Genomic DNA, 6,609 nt, shown 5'->3' on the forward strand with positions numbered 1-6,609 from the left:
TCCTAATGACGATGGAACACTCAAATTGCGTCGAGATTCAATACATCGTCCTTCAGCCGACTTGTCTCCATGGGTCTAATGGTGTCTCGGGCACCTCATGGTCGTTCTCCTGTGAGTCTAGATTGTCGAGTCCGACGCAAAACTAATAGTTAATTGTAACGTTCAGGGCCTCCTAATGTCGATGCAACACTCAAATTGCGTCGAGATTCAATACATCGGCCTCCAGCCGACTTGTCTCCAAGGGGCTATTGCTGCCTTATGGTCGTGCTCCTGTGAGTCTAGATTTGCAAATTCGACGCGAAACTGATAGTTAATTGTAACGTTCAGGGTCAACTAATGACGATGGAACAATCAAATTGCGTAGAGATTAAATACATATTCCTCTAGGCGACTTGTCTCCTAGGGTCTATTGCTGCCTCGTGCACCTTATGATCGTTCTCCTCTGAGTCTACATTTTCGAATCCGACGCAAAACTGGTAGTTAATTGTAACGTTCAGGGCCTCCTAATGACGATGGATCACTCAAATTGCGTCGATATTCAATACATCGTCCTTCAGCCGACTTGTCTCCAAGGGTCTATTCCTGCCTCGGGCACCTTATGGTCGTTCTCCTGTGAGTCTATATAATCGAATCCGACGTAAAACTGATAGTTAATTGTAGCTTTCACGTCCTCCTAATGACGATGGAACACTCAAATTGCGTCGAGATTCAACACATCGTCCTCCAGCTGACTTGTCTCCAAGGGGATATTGCTGCCTCGGGCACCTTATTGACGTTCTCCTGTGAATCTAGATTCCCGAATCCGACGCAAAACTGAGAGTTAATTGTAACGTTCAGGGCCTCCTAATGACGATGGAACACTCAAATTGCGTCGAGATTCATTACATCGTCCTCCAGCCGACTTGTCTCCAAGGGTCTATTGCTGCCTCGGGCACCTTATGGTCCATCTCCTGTGAGTCTAGATTGTCGAATCGGAAGCAAAACTGATAGTTAATTGTAACGTTCAGGGCCTCCTAATGACGATGGAACACTCAAATTGCTTAGAGATTCAATACATCGGCCTCCAGCCGACTTGTCTCCAAGGGTCTTTTGCTGCCTCGGGCACCTTATTGTAGTTCTCCTGTGAGTCTAGATTGTCGAATCCGACGCAAAACTGATAGTTAATTGTAACGTTCAGGGCCTCCTAATGACGATGGAACACTCAAATTGCTTAGAGATTCAATACATCGGCCTCCAGCCGACTTGTCTCCAAGGGTCTTTTGCTGCCTCGGGCACCTTATTGTAGTTCTCCTGTGAGTCTAGATTGTCGAATCCGACGCAAAACTGATAGTTAATTGTAACGTACAGGGCCTCCTAATGGCGATGGAACACTCAAATTGCGTCGAGATTCAATACATCGTCCTTCAGCCGACTTGTCTCCAAGGGTCTAATGGTGCCTCCGGCACCTCATGGTCGTTCTCCTGTGAGTCTAGATTGTCGAGTCCGACGCAAAACTAATACTTAATTGTAACGTTAAGTGCCTCCTAATGACGATGGAACACTCAAATTGCTTCGAGATTCAATACATCGTCCTCCAGCCGACTTGTCTCCAAGGGGCTATTGCTGCCTCGGGCATCTTATGGTCGTACTCCTGTGAGTCTAGAATATCGAATCCGACGCAAAACTGATACTGAATTGTAACGTTCAGGGCCTCCTTATGACGATGGAACACTCAAATTGCTTCGAGATTCAATACATCGTCCTTCAGCCGACTTGTCTCCAAGGGTCTAATGGTGCCTCCGGCACCTCATGGTCGTTCTCCTGTGAGTCTAGATTGTCGAGTCCGACGCAAAACTAATAGTTAATTGTAACGTTCAGGGCATCCTAATGACGATGGAACACTAAAATTGCGTCGCGATTCAATACATCGTCCTCCAGCCGACTCGTCTCCAAGGGTCTTATGTTGCCTCGAGCGCCTTTTGGTCGTTCTCCTGAGTCTAGATTATCGAATCCGACGCAAAACTGATAGTTAATTGTTACGTTCGGGGCCTCCTAATGACGATGCAACACTCAAATTGCGTCGAGATTCAATACATCGGCCTCCAGCCGACTTGTCTCCAAGGATCTACTGCTTCCTCGGGCACCTTTTGGTCGTTCTCCTGTGAGTCTAGATTTACGAATCCGACGCATAACTGATAGTTAATTGTAACGTTCAGGGCCTCCTAATGACGATGGAACGCTCAAACTGCTTAGGGATTCAATGCATCGTCCGCCAGCCGATTTGTCTCAAAGGGGATATTGCTTCCTCGGGGACCATATGGTTCGTCTATTATGAGTCTAGATTTTCGTATCCGACGCGAAACTGATACTTAATTGTAAGGGTCAGGGCCTCCTAATGACGATGGATCACTCAAATTGCGTCGATATTCAATACATCGTCCTTCAGCCGACTTGTCTCCAAGGGTCTATTGCTGCCTCGGGCACCTTATGGTCGTTCTCCTGTGAGTCTATATTAAAGAATCCGACGTAAAACTGATAGTTAATTGTAACTTTCACGGCCTCCTAATGACGATGGAACACTCAAATTGCGTCGAGATTCAATACATCGTCCTCCAGCCGACTTGTCTTCAAGGGTCTATTGCTCCCTCGGGCAACATACGGTCCGTCTCTTGTGAGTCTACATTTTCGAATCCGACGCGATATTAATAGTTATATGTAACGTTCAGGGCCTCCTAATGACGATGGAACTATCAAATTGCGTCGAGATTCAATACATCGGCCTCCAGCCGATTTGTCTTCATGGGTATATTGTTGCCTCGGGCACCATACGGTCCGTCACTTGCGAGTCTAGATTTTCGAATCCGACGCGATACTGAGAGTTAATTGTAACGTTCAGGGCCTCCTAATGACGATGGAACACTCAAATTGCGTCGGAATTCAATACATCCTCCTCCAGCCGACTAGTCTCCAAGGGTCTATTGCTGCCTCGGGCAACTTATTGTCGTTCTCCTGTGGGTCTGAAATATGGAATCCGACGCAAAACTGATAAATAGTTGTAACGTCCAGTGCCTCCTAATTACGATGGAACACTCAAATTGCGTCGAGATTCAATACATCGTCCTCCAGCCGACTTGACTCCAAGGGTCTATTGCTGCCTCGGGCACCTTATTGTAGTTCTCCTGTGAATCTAGATTGTCCAATCCGACGCAAAACTGATAGTTAATTGTAACGTTCAGGGCCTCCTAATGACGATATAAGACTCAAATTGCTTCGAGATTCAATACATCGTCCTCCAGCCGACTTGCCTCCAAGGGTATCTGGCTGCCTCGGGCACCTTATGGTCGATGTCCTTTGAGTCTAGAATATCGAATCCGACTCAAAACTGATAGTAAATTGTAACGTTTAGAGCCTCCTAATGACGATGGAACACTCAAATTGCGTCGAGATTCAATACATCGTCCTCCAGCCGACTTGTCTCCAAGGGTGTATTGCTGCCTCGGGCACCTTATGGTCCATCTCCTGTGAGTGTAGACTGTCGAATCGAAAGCAAAACTGATAGTTAATTGTAACGTTCAGGGCCTCCTAATGACGATGGAACACTCAAATTGCTTAGAGATTCAATACATCGTCCTCCAGCCGACTTGTCTCCAAGTGTCTTTTGCTGCCTCGGGCACCTTATTGTAGTTCTCCTGTGAGTCTAGATTGTCGAATCCGACGCAAAACTGATAGTTAATTGTAACGTTCAGGGCCTCCTAATGACGATGGAACACTCAAATTGCGTCGAGATTCAATACATCGTCCTTCAGCCGACTTGTCTCCAAGGGTCTAATGGTGCCTCGGGCACCTCATGGTCGTTCTCCTGTGAGTCTAGATTGTCGAGTCCGTCGCAAAACTAATAGTTAATTGTAACGTTAAGGGCCTCCTAATGACGATGGAACACTCAAATTGCTTCGAGATTCAATACATCGTCCTCCAGCCGACTTGTCTCCTAGGGGATATTGCTGCCGCGGGCACCTTATGGTCGTACTCCTGTGAGTCTAGAATATCGAATCCGACGCAAAACTGATACTGAATTGTAACGTTCAGGGCCTCCTAATGACGATGGATCACTCAAATTGCGTCGATATTCAATACATCGTCCTTCAGCCGACTTGCCACCAAGGGTCTATTGCTGCCCCGGTCACCTTATGGTCGTTCTCCTGTGAGTCTATATTATCGAATCCGACGTAAAACTGATAGTTAATTGTAACTTTCACGGCCTCTTAATGACGATGGAACACTCAAATTGCGTCGAGATTCAACACATCGTACTGCAGCTGACTTGTCTCCAGGGGGATATTGCTGCCTCGGGCACCTTATTGTCGTTCTCCTGTGAATCTAGATTTTCGAATGCGACGCAAAACTGAGAGTTAATTGTAACGTTCAGGACCTCCTAATGACGATGGAACACTCAAATTGCGTCGAAATTCAATACATCGTCCTCCAACCGACTTGTCTCCAAGGGTCTATTGCTGCCTCGGGCACCATACGGTCCGTCTCTTGTGAGTCTATATTTTCGAATCCGACGCGATATTAATAGTTAATTGTAACGTTCAGAGCCACCTAATGACGATGGAACACTCAATTTGCGTCGAGATTCAATACATCGTCCTCCAGCCGACTTGTCTCCAAGGGTTTTTTGCTGCCTCGGGCACCTTATGGTCGATCTCCTTTGAGTCTAGAATATCGAATCAGACTCAAAACTGATAGTTAATTGTGACGTTCAGAGCCTCCTATTGACGATCGAACATTCAACTTGCGTCGAGATTCAATACATCGTCCTCCAGCCGACTTGTCTCCAAGGGTTTTTTGCTGACTCGGGCACCTTATGGTCGTTCTCCTGTGAATCTAGATTTTCGAATCCGACGTTAAACTGATAGATAATTGTAACGTTCAGGGCCTCCTAATGACGATGGAACACTCAAATTGCGTCGAGATTCAATACATCGGCCTCCAGCCGACTTGTCTTCAAGTGTCTATTGCTGCCTCGGGCACCTTGTGGTCGTTCTCCTGTGAGTCTAGATTTACGAATCCGACGCATAACTGATAGTTAATTGTAACGTTCAGGGCCTCCTAATGACGATGGAACACTCAATTTGCGGCGAGATTCAATACATCGTTCTCCAGCCGATTTGTCTTCATGGGGATATTGTTGCCTCGGGCACCATACGGTCCGTCACTTGCGAGTCTAGATTTTCGAATCCGACGCGATACTGAGAGTTAATTGTAACGTTCAGGGCCTCCTAATGACGATGGAACACTCAAATTGCGTCGAAATTCATTACATCGTCCTCCAGCCGACTGGTCTCCAAGGGTCTATTGCTGCCTCCGGCAACTTATTGTCGTTCTCCTGTGGGTCTGAAATATGGAATCCGACGCAAAACTGATAAATAATTGTAACGTTCAGAGCCTCCTAATTACGATGGAACACTCAAATTGCGTCGAGATTCAATACATCGTCCTCCAGCCGACTTGACTCCAAGGGTATATTGCTGCCTCGGGCACCTTATTGTAGTTCTCCTGTGAATCTAGATTGTCCAATCCGACGCAAAACTGATAGTTAATTGTAACGTTCAGGGCCTCCTAATGACGATTTAACACTCAAATTGCTTCGAGATTCAATACATCGTCCTCCAGCCGACTTGCCTCCAAGGGAATATTGCTGCCTCGAGCACCATATGGCCGTCTCCTGTGAGCCTAGATTTTCGTATCCGACGCGAAACTGATAGTTAATTGTAACGTGCAGGACCTCCTAATGTCGATGGAACACTCAAATTGCGCTGAGAATCAATACATCGTCCTTCTACCGACTTGTCTCCAATGGTCTATTGCTGCCTCGGGCAGCTTATTGTCGTTCTGCTGTGAGTCTATATTATCGAATCCGGCGAGAAACTGATAGTTAATTGTAACTTTCACGGCCTCCTAATGACTATGGAACACTCAAATTGCGTCGAGATTCATTACATCGTCCTCCAGCTGACTTGTCTCCAAGGGTCTATTGCTGCCTCGGGCACCATACGGTCCGTCTCTTGTGAGTCTACATTTTCGAATCCGACGCGATACTAATAGTAAATTGTAACGTTCAGGGCCTCCTAATGACGATGGAACTATCAAATTGCGTCGGGATTCAATACATCGTCCTCCAGCCGACTTGTCTCCAAGGGTGTCTGGCTGCCTCGGGCACCTTATGGTCGATGTCCTTTGAGTCTAGAATATCGAATCCGACTCAAAACTGATAGTAAATTGTAACGTTTAGAGCCTCCTAATGACGATGGAACACTCAAATTGCGTCGAGATTCAATACATCGTCCTCCAGCCGACTTGTCTCCAAGGGTCTATTGCTGCCTCGGGCACCTTATGGTCCATCTCCTGTGAGTGTAGATTGTCGAATCGAAAGCAAAACTGATAGTTAATTGTAACGTTCAAGGCCTCCTAATGACGATGGAACACTCAAATTGCTTAGAGATTCAATACATCGTCCTCCAGCCGACTTGTCTCCAAGGGTCTTTTGCTGCCTCGGGCACCTTATTGTAGTTCTCCTGTGAGTCTAGATTGTCGAATCCGACGCAAAACTGATAGTTAATTGTAACG

The sequence above is a fragment of the Schistocerca americana genome, unplaced genomic scaffold, assembly GCF_021461395.2.
Source record: "Schistocerca americana isolate TAMUIC-IGC-003095 unplaced genomic scaffold, iqSchAmer2.1 HiC_scaffold_93, whole genome shotgun sequence".
NCBI classification, from domain to species: domain Eukaryota; kingdom Metazoa; phylum Arthropoda; class Insecta; order Orthoptera; family Acrididae; genus Schistocerca; species Schistocerca americana.